The following is a 14,129-nucleotide window of genomic DNA, read 5'->3' as shown; positions in this document are numbered from 1 at the left end:
CCCCCCCGATTTTTATTTTTTTTTAAAGATTAAATGTCTGCCTTTCATATACACACACACAAGTATTTCATACACTGATTTTCCATGTATTCCTACTTACAAAGCATATAGGTCTGTAATTTTTATCATAGGTACTGTGAGAGACAGAATCTTAAACAAAAATCCAGAAAAAAAAAATCACATGTATGTATGATTTTTGAATTATTAATTTGCATTTTATTGCATGACATAAGTATTTGATCACCTACCAACCAGCAAGAATCCAGGCTATCACAGACATGTTAGTCCTCCTGTTCTCCACTAATTACCTGTGTTGACTGCACCTGTTTGAACTCGTTATCTGTATAAATGACACCTGTCCACACACTCAAATAGACTCCACCCTCTCCACAATGGCCAAGACCAGAGGGCTGTGTATCATCAGGGATAAAATTGTAGACCTGCACAAGGCTGGGATGGGATACAGGACAATAGGCAAGCAGCTTGGTGAGAAGGCAACCAACTGTTGGCGCAATTATTACAAAATGGAAGAAGTTCAAGAGGACGGTCAGTGTCCCTCGGTCTGGGGCTCCATGCAAGATCTCACCTTGTGGGGCATCAATGATCATGAGGAAGGTAAGGGGTCTGCCTCGAACTACACGACAGGACCTGGCCAATGAACGGAAGAGAGCTGGGTCAGTCTCAAGGAAAACCCTTAGTAACACACTACGCAGTCATGGATTAAAATCCTACAGCGAAAGCATGGTCCCCCTGCTCAAACCAGCACTTGTCCAGGCCTGTCTGAAGTTTGCCAATGAACATCTGGATGGTCCAAAGGAAGAAGGTTATGTGGTCTGATGAGACAGATTTTTTTGGTCTATACTCCACTCGCCATGTTTGAAAGAAGAACGATGAGTACAATCCCAAGAACACCATCCCAACCGTGAAGCATGGAGGTGGGAACATTCTTTGGGGATGCTTTTCTTCAAAGGGGACAGGACGACTGGAAAAGATGGGTGGGGGCATGTATCGCGAGATCTCTGCCAACAACCTCCTTCCCTCAGTAAGTTCATTGAAGATGGGTCGTGGCTGGTCTTCCAGCATGACAACGACCCAAAATACTCATGCCAGGGCAACTAAGGTGAGCTCTGTAAGAAGCATCTCAAGGTCTTGGAGTGGCCAAGCCAGTCGCCAGATCTCAACCCAATAGAGAATCTTTGGAGGGAGCTAAACGTCCGTATTGCCCAGCGACGGCCCCAAAACCTGAAGGATCTGGGGAAGGTTTGTATGGAGCAGTGCGCCAAAATCCCTGCTGCAATGTGTGCAAACCTGGTCAAGAACTACAGGAAACATGATCTGTGATTGCAGACAAAAGTTTCTGTATCAAATACTTATGTCATGCAATAAAATACAAATTATTAAAAAAACATACAATGTGATTATCTGGATTATTGTTTTACTTTCTGTCTCACAGTTGAAGCGTACCTATGATTAAACATTACAGACCTCTCCATGCTTTGTAAGTAGGAAAACTTGCAAAATCAGCAGTGTATCTCTCTCACACACACACACGGTTAGAGAACCAATGAGTCACTTGGTTTCTCTTGCCAGGAAGAGCTGTCATTCTTGTGAAGAAGAGCTGGGCTTTATTCACTAGACACGTGCTGCTGCTGTGTGCCAGGACAGTAAAAAAAGCAAAGGTTTGCTGTAGGGATGTCCTGATAAGCTTTTTTGACCCTGATCCAATTTTAATACTGAATATATCTGCCAATACAGAGTCCCAATCCAATACTTGGTTACTTAGATATTTGAGCTGCACACAGTTGGTTTACTAAACTAACTCAACTAAAATGTCTTACGCTTAATACATTTAACTTGGTGCAGCATAATGACTCTTTTCTCCCTTAACATCAAAACAGGATGCCCCCCACGCACAGTTCCAACGAAAATTAAACTAAGACACCTCTTGGGCTTAATAGTCAATCCTATATTTTCTGGCAGATGCTAGGAGTTACATTTTCATTAAAACACTATGCTGACTGGTGTGTAGGCCTACATGATTAATAGTGATAAAATCGCAGTCTTGATTCACCCCATTTACAATTTGAAAATAATTTAGATTTTTAAAATTGACTTTGATTCTCATTTAATTTTACAAGCCGAATGAATAACAGAAGCTTCTACTTTCTTCTGTGAGTTTTAAACAGACGGTAGAAAATAGGTTTTAGAGTGCTTCCAAGCGCTGCGATGCTCTCTCTTTTCTTCACTGAGGCCTCTATGTTTACAGGCTTGTGGTGATGCTCAACGTGCTATAGGTGCCAAAAAAATATCTATGTTTGGTTAAAATGATCTTTGTCAATGTCTTTCATGGAGCAAATAACGTTATCTTTCCGAACATGACCGTTTCCGTAGACGTTTATGGTTTCCGACTGGTAACCCAGAAATTACGTGCCCCTTACGTCATCATGGTGGTACCGAAAATCGGAAGAAAGAGGCAGAGTGATATTTGATTATTACTGTGTCAGATAAAAGCAAGTGTCTTGCAGAGGAAGGTGGTATACTATGTGGACAGTTTATACAGGGAAACATCCCACAAGTTTGAAAGTAGCCTACATTTGAGAAACAAACATAAGGAGACTAACCTAGCTTACGGTAATAAGGAAAAGGCCAAATCCCCCGAAACAGAAGCTAACCCCGGTAACATTACGAGCGGACGCATGAATACGTAGGGCCAGCAGCATGACGAAGACAACTGCAGGACAGAGAACACTACAGGCTGCTTTCACCAGCGACCCGATAGCTGGTAAGTAAATACGCAGGAACACCAAAAGCGGGGGGGAAGTAGGTCAATATGTGGATCGATACTGGGATGTCTACACAACTGTGTGAGTTGATTGACTTCAAGAAGTTCACCGCTTTACTAGAACTAAAGTTCAAAACACCTGTTGATGTCTGTCTTTAGTCTGTTGGCTGTTGCAGCGTCTTGTGTAGACTGTAACACACAGTCATGTGTGCTCATCATATGTACATTGTTTGTTCTGGTGTTATTGTTGAATAAATTCTGAATACATATTTCTAAAAGTGTATGATGTTTTTGTTGTGTTATTACACAATACTTTTTCTGACCTTTACAAATCCCAACTAATAACACATGTTACAAAAAAAGACTAAACTAAAACTAAGCATTTAAAAAAAATAAAAAAGCAAACCTGCTTTAAAAACTTAAACTAAACTGAATTTAAAAACAAGTCAAAACTAAATAAAACTACTGAAAAATGCAAAACTATGGAGCACCGCATGGAGCCACTGTACCGCTACAAAAGGAAGGAACTTGTTTTGGTGTAACATGTGTACGTTCAAAAGTTGTTTTAGTCATGCAACAGAAAACTCAGAGTGGTCAGATAGTCTAACTAGCTGTCTGGATTTACTCTACAGAGATCTTAGGAGCATTTAACCATAGTCCTCAGAAATCCAGCGGAGTTTAGAATTCTAACACAAAGTAAGTTGAACAGGTAACAGATATCCGACCGAAAAGAGTGTGATTCAGTGGAATTCCCGGTGGCAACGGAGCAATCCCGGAAGTGGAACGTCACTGTTTGCCAAATTCATAAGGACACAAAAGGCTAATTTGCCTGCTAACTTACATATTGACCAGCACTCAAAAAACTCTTTGAAATAGAGTCCATCGCAGTGTTCACTCCACATAAAAACGCACCGCGCCTACAGGACATCACTTCCAGCTGATTTCATGGAGGACCGTGAGGACAGATAGGCAACCTCTATCTGTAATTCAATGTCCTCTAGTCTAGCTCAGCTACAAAAAAAAAAAGACTCAGTCAGCATGTTACTGTGTTTGTAACTCGTAGGTTAACAATGTTATCTTAACTTCACCTGTTAAACTAACTCACCTGTACAAGTTCATTGACTGTCCTGCTGTTATTGCAGACAAGTGAACTAATGGACTCACAGCTGTGCGTTGCTGCAGTTCAGGTCATCGGCCCGCCAAGCCAGTTCCGCCTTAAGGGAAACAACGATGTTATAACATAACGATGTTATGTGAGCCACAATGGGAGCTCTTCTACATCCTGGACCAGGATTCAACTCACCTGGTTAAATCATCAGTACCAAACACCTCTGTCACTTTCTGCCAGTAGGCGTCTCTTAATCAAAACATAACAAAAGATAGACTTTTTGATGACATTGTGAGGGTTGATCTGTTAAATTGTTGATAAATAATTGTTAAGCTCCTCTTAATGTTGCAAATGTGAGCATTTGCAGCTTTCTTTGTTATATACACAACAATACATCCGAATATAACTGTAGCTAAGTCATAGCAGTCATCTTGGGCTTAAGGATATTGTACAGACATTTTTTTACTAGTTTGTAGGTCTAACTATTAGTTGAAAAAATAAGATTATTCAAACAAACAAAAGAAATGAAAAGGATGCACTGATCGATTGGCCAGTGCAGGGCGTCATACAGTAGACGCAGTCTTGCGCAAATGTGACGCCACGAGAGCGCCGTAACGGTTTGTACACACGCGTGGCGGTTGCGACACTAGTTGCACTCTTCTCCTGAACAGAGCTAGCACTAATGAGCAAAAGGCCAACAACTTTGCCATTTCTACGGACTAGAAGAAGAAAAAGGTAAACAACGGTAGAACTGGCAGCAACATTTCTGTCAATGCTTCGGTTGGATTCGATGACCTACTTCATCAGACCAAGCCTTTCATTCCCCATAAAAGAACTCATCTTAACCCAGTAGGTTTACAAGCGAGACTTGAGTCCTTGTTTAGGCTTCCCCTTTACGCTTTGTTGCTGAAAAAAATAAAAATAAAAAAAATAAATAATTGTAATTCTGTAATTCTTAATGAAAATACTTTGTTGTTAGTTGTAGCCCTAATATTAATCATTTGGTCACACATTGTGGCATATGAGCCAATGCTTGCATATAAACTTACAGATTTTATATATCTCTGCAAAGAGCAACTGCTTGTACCAGGGTTGGAGCCGAGTTTGTGCCACTAGATCACAGTCATCTTGGCATTGGAGTATTGCATTGGGTGTGGGACGTCACTGGGAATTAGGTATATTTACAGGTGTGTTAATTAGTGAGGGAAAGGTGTGGATGGCAGGGAACTTTATTAATCAGCACTGGGTGAAGTGCTATTTTATGTGAATAACTTTTTTTCTACTTTTATAAGAAACGGGAACACCACCCAAAGAGAACTAATGTCTGGACCTAATATCTTTTTCTGTGCATTGAACACCATACCACCCCTACAGAGGCTTATAGGATAGCCTCACCAGACCTCGTATTAAGACTGCAAGGGCATGTGCAGGCTGACTGTCCTGCCTGTTAAAGTTTTGTTGCACCCGTTAGGGCTGGACAATTTAAACCTGAGCCGAGGTCTAACTGGTCCAAATCGCGGCACATATGGCAATGAATCTCTAAGACTTTTAAAACAGAAAACTGTTTCAAAAGGATTTTGTAGTCGAGCTCTGGGCAGGTTTCAATTTGGGTCTGTAGAGAAGGCTTTTACCTGCATGTATTCCCACAATCCCATCTTGTACTTTGTTGTAAATGTGTATACTCTTTAGTGCAGCATTAATTGTGGTGTGTTAAACTTTCTTTAAAAAAAAAAATTATAAAAATAAGGTACTAGGATAGACAGGACACACAGACTAGTGTTTTACAGTTCAATCCTCTGGACCCTGAGCACCAGTGGTTTTCAAATGCAAGCTGTGGGCAATTCCAATCTTTAACAACAAATGGGACAACCTAGGGCTGGGCAATGTATCGATAATATATTGATATTGTAATATGAGACCAGATACTGTCTTAGATTTGGGACATTGTAAAATTGAATCGTGTTAAGTGTTTTCTGGTTTTAAAGGCTGCATTAGAATAAAGTAATTTACTTTTCTGAACTTAGACTGTTCTAGCTGTTCTCGTATTTGCCTTTACCCACTTAGTCATTAAATTGACATATCTGATGATAATTTATCAAACATCTCATTGTATAAATTACATTTTGTTAAAGCACCAATTGTCAATCCAAGAATATCGTCACAACGTCAACATTGAAGTATTTGGTCAAGAATATTGTGATATTTGATTTTCTGCATATCGCCCAGCCCTAGGATATATGGGCAATATATCGATGTATTTATATCACGATACAAGACTAGATATCGTCTTAGATTATGGATATATCGTAATATGGTAAGTGTTGCCCTTACAGGCTGCATTACAGTAAAGTGATGTAATTTTCTGATCTTACCAGACTGTTCTATTATTTACATTTTCCCACTAAGTCATTAAATCATTTCTGGAGAATATTTATCAAACTCTCATTGTGTAAATAACATTTTGTTAAAAGCAGCAATAGTTAACCATACAAACGTCGCAATACTGACAATGAGATATTTGGTCAAGAATATGGAGATATTTGATTTTCTCTATATCGCCCGGCCCTAACTGCAGCTCTCAAGTCTGTCTTCAGTTTAAATGAATGAATCCATAACACAATGTAGTACTACATTTTCAAATCCTAACCCATGGAGCCCAATACGCTGTAGGTTTTTATCAAGTTAATGTCAATAAAAGCACAATTTGTGTGTCATTAATAGTTACAATAGAAGCTGTAATACAGGAATGACATTGCAGGGCCTTTCTCTACAGTTTGTCAAATATTTAATGAATTTCAAACAACTCAGATTGACTCAGGGTGTTCCCCAGGAAATAGGTAAACAGTTTACCACCTCCATAAAAGTCTTAACTCTTCTGACAGACTGCTTTGTCTTGGGCACAGTGTTGACGAGTGTGTTTAATATGCTCAGTGTTTCCCCAAGAATTTCTTTCAATTGTGGCGGGAAAAAGGGGTGGTTTGTTGTTGAACGCCAAACGTTACCTGAAAACTGTGTGTAGTTTTTCTTTTTAGCATCTTATTTCACACTTTCAGTGACTATGACCACTACAGTCAGAAACACTGTGCCAAAATACGAACAATAACATTGCTGTCAATGGGCTTATCTGCTAGTGGTAGCTACTGACTGTTACCATGAAACCATCCAGCAAATAGACAGTACCGTACGGAGGTCACCCGAACCTGGTTACGTTTGACATCAAAACAAAACGTTGAATTAACATTACTAGCTACATTTTTCATGTTGGTTTTGAGCGGTATGCACCCGCACTAACCTGGAAAACGGTTTTCTAACGATAACGTTAATACAGCGTGTCGGAGGAACACAGCGTCTCCGTGGAGGCAGAGGGGCCGCAGCTTTCGCTAAGGTTAGCTTCTCGTTCATCTGGGGTCTGATAAACAGTAAATTCTTCTAATACAGTGTCCACAATGTTATTTACGTAGAGAAAACACATTAACAAAGAGGAAACACTGATGTTATACGATAGGTTTGAATTGAGTGCATTTTCCATTGATGAGATGCAGTCAGACTATAATGTGGCTGTACTTGGGGAATACTCTACCGTGGTCAGCAAAGACCACATACTAAACCTTAGATATATACATTAAGTAATTCATTTAAAAATTACGACAGGCTTGTTACGTGCTCTATACAGTCCTGTGCGTATAGACTTGCAATCATGTTCTTAATGCAAAAGTTTTAAAAATCTCTAGCTTACTATGCTAACAGTATATTGCTGATTTGCAAAACAGTCCCGCATTTCTCTGCTTTAAATGGACTCCATACATGTCTACAGTTTTAACCATTAGCAGAGAATTTTCTTTTGATATCAGTGCATAACACTACATGCTTTGGAGACATTGATACATGCTTGATACTGATGCATTTGTTATGCATCAGTACTGTATTATTGTAACCAATTGTAATTAATTCCTGCACTATTCATGCACCTGTGGATTGTTGTTGGTTATGACCTCAGACTGTGGTCTGAAATATCAGAATAGCTTGTGGTCATGTTGAGATCAATAGTTAGTGGTCTTGTGTGTCTTTTCTGAGTGCATTTTTTGTGTGTGTGACATGTAAGTTATGGTTCTAATAGCGGAGAATGCTTCTGTAATAAAATATATTTTTAAGTAATGTTTTGCACATTGCAAACACATTTAAGTGCTACACAGATAACATCTGCACCACCACCAAAGTGAACATAAAAGAAATGTAATACACACACACACACACACACACACACACGAACACACACGAACACACACACCCTGCTATTTTGCAAATTCTCCCACTTAGAAATCATGGAGGGGTCTGAAATTGTCATCGTAGGTGCATGTCCACTGTGAGACATAATCTCATATGATTTCATAATATGATTTTTTAACTATTTGTACGATACAGCTGCAAATAAGTATTTGAACACCTGAGAAAATCAATATTAATATTTTGGTACGGTAGCCTTTGTTTGCAGTTCCAGAGGTCAAACGTTTCCTGTAGTTTTCCACCAGGTTTGACACACTGCAGAAGGGATTTTGGCCCACTCCTCCACACAGATCTTCTCTAGATCACTCAGATTTCTGGGCTGTCGCTGAGAAACACAGAGTTTAAGCTCCCTCCAAAGATTCTCTATTGAGTTTAGGTCTGGAGACTGGCTAGGCCACACCAGAACCTTGATATGCTTCTTACAGAGCCACTCCTTGGTTATCCTGGCTGTGTGCTTTGGGTCATTGTCATGTTGGAAGACCCAGCATCAACCCATCTTCAATGCTCTAACTGAGGGAAAGAGGTTGATCCCCAAAATCTCACAATACATGGCCCCGGTCATCCTCTCCTTAATAAGGTGCAGTCGCCCTGTCCCATGTGCAGATAACACCCCCAAAGCATGATGCTACCCCCCCCCCCATGCTTCACACTAGGGATGGTGTTCTTGGGATGGTACTTATCATTCTTTTTCCTCCAAACACGGTTAGTGGAATTATGACCAAAAAGTTCTATTTTGGTCTCATCTGACCACATGACTTTCTCCCATGACTCCTCTGGATCATCCAAATGGTCATTGGCAAACTTAAGACGAGCCTTGACATGTGCTGGTTTAAGCAGGGGAACCTTCCGTTCCATGCATGATTTCCAACCATGACGTCTTAGTGTATTACCAACAGTAACCTTGGAAACGGTGGTCCCAGCTCTTTTCAGTTTATTGACCAGCTCCTCCTGTGTATTTCTGGGCTGATTTCTCACCTTTCTTAGGATCATTGAGACCGCACGAGGTGAGATTTTGCATGGAACCCCAGTCCAAGGGAGATTGACAGTCATTTTACAGACTAACAGGTCTTTGAGGGTCAGAATTGTGGCTGATAGACAGGTGTTCAAATACTTATTTGCAGCTGTATCATACAAATAAATAGTTAAAAAAATCATGCATTGTGATTTCTGGATTTTCTTTAGATTATGTCTCACAGTGGACATGCACCTACGATGACAATTTCAGACCCCTCCATGATTTCTAAGTGGGAGAATTTGCAAAATAGCAGGGTGTTCAAATACTTATTTTCCTCACTGTACATACATACAACACTTGTCAAAAACCCCGCATACGACATACACACACTTGCAGACCAGCATCTTGGAAGTTTGTTTAACCATGTGGTGTCCCATTTCATAGGGGTAAGAGGGAAAAACGGGATCCAGCCTAAGCCTCAATTTTGGCCGTTCATGTTACAGCATTTTTACATCTGAAACTTTTGCACTGATGGCAACGGAGTCACTTCCACGTACTAAAACTTACCAAACTGCTGTGCATTTTAGCCCTGGATAACTTACTGACCTTGTCTTTCTTATAGATTCATTACATGTGTTGACCTCACGTAATTCCCAGCATAGATCCATCCCCCCTCAACCTGAGCAGAGACCTTAATAGCCAGAATAACAAACAAACGTGATCATTGATGAGTCTCTTACTTTACTATAATAACACAATTCTTTGTTTTTGACAGCTTAGCTAGTTCATAACACATCTACAAGTGTCAACATTAATTACAATGATAGGATCTGTTCAACTGCTGCACTAGCAATGCACACACAGGTTAACGTGTTATAAAGCAGATCAGAGCAATCTCATGAACAATTTAAAGCCGACATTCACTCGTCCTCCCCTTCAAGACAGGTCAAACACACAGTCACGGTGGATCTCGGACAGCCGCCGCAGTTGTTACTTTGAGTAAACATTAGTCATCACTTCCTCTACAGCAGTCACTAAATCAGGTTATGCTAGTGCCGTTGCTTCACAAAACAAAGCCATGATGGGCTTCTGTTGACCTGAACTAACCTGCTTTGAAAGCACAATTGTCTGACAAGGCGGATAACGGCGGAGCCTAGCTGGCATCAACTGTTTCAGACATACAAGGCCTTGTCTTGCCGTAAAGCTGTACCCCATAGCATAGTACCCGGTTCAGCTAGCTAGCTTGCTAGCTAGCTGAATCGGGTACTTGTTAGCTTGGCAAGTGTGAAAACAAGCTAAGAAACAAACACCATAACGGTTTTTCGTGCACAGTTGACAACCACATTTGCTCACCAGGCCCACAAATCGAGTGCACATCGCAGACAAGTGTGCATTTTAAAACGGCACGACAACTAGCGACACGGCCAGCCAGCTTTCTGCCAAGCACAGCTACCTAGCTATCCAATAGCCAACATTAGCACCGCGCTAATGAAGGAAGCTAACGTCTGCTACAGCAGGGCTGTTGTTTTCCCCAGTAACGTTACACACACTGCACTCGAAAATCCGATGTTTCCCTTGCCACGGCACACCCGCTTACCTCGGACGAATTATCCTTCAGCTCACTGCAGATAAATGGGTGAATGTATGGCAAGGGGATAGACCCAGGATCCCTTTTTATCGTCGTTCATTCGGTGTACACACTCGCGCTGCTGTAACAGAGACCAGACGCCAGGCGTTAAGTACCAGCCGTTCTAGAGCGCGCACAGTTGTTGAAGTTTGTCGCGGGAGCGCGCTCTGCACGAATCGCACAGTGATCGCATGGAGTAGGCTCCAAATATAAAATTAATCATTCCAAAATAAATGTATGCATATATATTATCCTTAGACTTTGTTTCCAACTTAGATATTGTTTTAATCAATTTCCCCCAATATTATATTCAATTAATCATGAATAAACTCACCCTCCCCATTACACACGCACGCAGGCCCCCTCTCTCCCACACACACACACACACACACACACACACACACACACGCGCAATATCCCCCAGACAATTACTCTGGGGAATATTGTGTGTTACTTTCACATCATTTTTCTTTCACTTCTCCAATTCATCCAGAAACTGCACGTGTGAAAAGTTGATAACTGAATGTGAGACAAAAAGTCTTCAAAAACAAATGTGGTTACCTTGAGATGAGTGTCTCTACATATACTGTAACCTACTGTGAGATTCTATACTGGCATGTCACTAATTTGCATAGAAAACGTTTTAAAAATGGGACAATCATGATCATCCCTTAATAACACATGGTATGATAATTTGAACAGCTGTCGGTATTTATTTATTTTTTACAGCAAATTAATATGAGGTGACAGTCTGAAGCTATCATGCTTCCTAACACACTCAGCAGCTGAAATTGCAGCCATGTGATTCAGTCTTGATACTGAGCATACATGTAACTCTGTGAGATTAAGATTAAAAGGTCATGTGGCTTCCTTCATAGTAATCTGGACATAAGGGAGTCCCCTTACCAACACAGGGAGTATCAGGAGGGCGAGAGATTGGAAGAGCCAGAGAGAGAGAAAGAGGAGTGTGGGGAGGGGGTGGGAGGGGCTACACAGGCTGCAATTACTGAGAAAGATTGGTTATGTAAGTGCATTGTCCCAGTAGGCAGCAGTACAGGACAAAGCAGAGTTCATCAACATGACATCTTTTTCTGGATGTAAACAATATGTTTCATATTTCTCCTTGGTATTTGATCTCCTTGTCCAGTAGATGGTTAACATAAAAATCATTTTCCTGGAGTTATAGGTTATGTAACACTTTGTTTTCCTGACAAATAGCATACAGCCCTTTCTATGTAAAAATATGCATTCCCTACACAAAGACTTCACCATCTAATGTCCATCGGTCCACCACTTTGGTCCAGACTGAAGCATCTCAACAGCTATAAGTTGGACTTCCATAACATTCTCAAAAAGACGTCCATGCTCTGGTCAGGATACAGCCTAATGCTTTTGGTAATCCCCTGACATTCCTCTAATGCCACCACGAGGTTGACGTTGTGCAAGTGTTGGATGTCGTGTGGTGCAAACTTTCATGGTGCACTGATGATTAGTTGTTGTGAATTTGGTGATCCCCCTGACCTAGCGCCTATATGAGGTCAATATTTGTGGTATTTGTAATGTTAGACGACTTGCAATTTCATTTGGTACTGACATGTATGTCCCCTGAGAATGACTTTTAATAACTTTTGTAAACCCTTAGCTTTCAATTTGGGTTGAAAGAGCTGCTAGCATGGCTATAGATTAATTATCCACTACACATACCATATTTATACCATGTTTTTTTCCTTCCAACTAAACTACAAACTCTGGAGGGTAGAATAAATAGAAGGCTATACAATTGCTGCTTATAAAGTTGATTTAGCTAACTGGATCTTTTGGATATCCAGTTGTGGATGTTTTGGAGAGCGTTATGGAGTGAGCCCATTTCCTTTTGATGATAAGAAAAACTCAGCGTGGGCTGACAAAGAAGGAATGAAAGAGGAGAAAGAGCAGCCAGGAGAATGTAGGAGAGGGGTGGAGGTGGAGGGGGGAAAGGAGGGGAGAGGAAGTGGGGTGATCCAAACCCAAGAGAATGTTAAGCTGTGCTGGTATGCTGTTAGAATTCAAATTTCTGGTCGGACTTAACAACATACACGTTGTCGTTTTTTTATAACCAAGTGAAAAGAAAAAGACACTGGAATCGAGTTTTAAGGAACTGGAAAATGTGGAAAGGAGAGGTCAATGAAGAGGAGATGGGACGCTGAGGAGAGAGTTTGAGAGAAAGGGAGGAAGGAAGTGAGGAGACAGGGGATGTAGATGGAAGGAAGACGGGAGAAGGGCAGAGACAAACGGTGGAGTAGAACGACAAGTTACACGAAAAGAGAGCATGAGGGAGAGGAAGGAGGTGATTGGGAGCCGGAAGAACTGAACTGAATCAGCAAATTCCAAACGCAACACTGTTTGGCAGGAGATGCTTCTCCTGGAACTAACGCAAATTTTGTAGCTGTGGATTTCCCACGCCCCACACTAAAGACTTGTTTACTGCTGAGGTTCTTTCGGAAAACCCTGACCGGACTGGTTTCAAACCTCTGTGCTTTAAACTCCAGCAACAGTCACTGTTGGCTGACTACGTTTGTCTGACAATGAATGTATATCATACATCAAATCGACTTTGCGAGAAACCGCGTGCCGTGCATGTGTGTCTTTGTGTGTGTGTGTGTGTGTGTGTTTGTAAAATTATTTTATATTGAATTGTTTAGGGGTGCTATATATGCAGTGATGGGAACAATGGCATTATGTACAACTTTTTTCAGTAACAAGTAATCTAATTGACTACTCTTCTGGCCAACTAGATCTCTGAGCCGAGAGGCAAAGACTTCTTTTTTCACTGCTCTTCCTTGGTTAGTGGGCCGTGCACGAGACAAGGGCATAAAGGCTGATGATTGGCTGAGGTTGAGTAAAATGTCATGGTAAGCCAATCAGAGGTAGAGTTGAGCAGGAGTTCAAAAGCACGCATAGTCAACACAAGCCAGTCAGTCAACAAGAGACAGGTATGGCGAGACTAAATGAGGGATTCCAAAACGTCTATGTTGTTATTTGTATCGATCCACTCGACATAATATCTACGTACATGGCGTTTGATTGGAGGCTAGTCTCACTTTGTCCCACAGCAACATTAAAAGAGTTTAGATCTGTGTACAGCTTCTGTTAATAATGTCTTGTATTAAGTGTCCATTTCATTGTAATATTCAGACTCATCATAAATAATTGAACATGCACATGTATTTTAAGTTCCGTTAAAGGATTTAAAAATGTACTTTAATGCAACGCAATACTTACTTTCTGAAGTAACTAGTTAATTTCAGAATATGTAATTGAGTAACTAATTAGTTACTTTTTTGAAGAAGTAACTAGTAACTGTAACTGATTACTTTTTAAAGGTAACTTGCCC

The 14,129-nt window shown here is 40.7% G+C and overlaps 1 protein-coding gene across 2 annotated transcripts in view; it reads right to left on the bottom strand.

Annotated features, from left to right (window-relative positions):
• Positions 1–10,895, bottom strand: part of siah1 (siah E3 ubiquitin protein ligase 1) — a 33,472-nt gene extending 22,577 nt beyond the window's left edge. The window contains exons 1-2 of one of the 2 annotated variants that reach the window (XM_034878165.1): positions 10,727–10,877; positions 9,736–9,820 (exon numbers count right to left, since the gene is read on the bottom strand). The gene's annotated coding sequence lies outside the window, so the exon portion shown is untranslated. Of the gene's footprint in view, positions 1–9,735; positions 9,821–10,726 lie in introns of both variants that reach the window. The other variant, XM_034878164.1, reaches the window with a different exon arrangement.
• Between the last annotated feature and the right edge of the window lie 3,234 nt (positions 10,896–14,129).

Source organism: Etheostoma cragini, chromosome 8, assembly GCF_013103735.1.
Source record: "Etheostoma cragini isolate CJK2018 chromosome 8, CSU_Ecrag_1.0, whole genome shotgun sequence".
Taxonomy (NCBI): Eukaryota; Metazoa; Chordata; class Actinopteri; order Perciformes; family Percidae; genus Etheostoma; species Etheostoma cragini.
The sequence above is the reverse complement of the archived record's forward strand: the minus strand, read 5'-3'. Positions and strand labels throughout refer to the sequence as shown.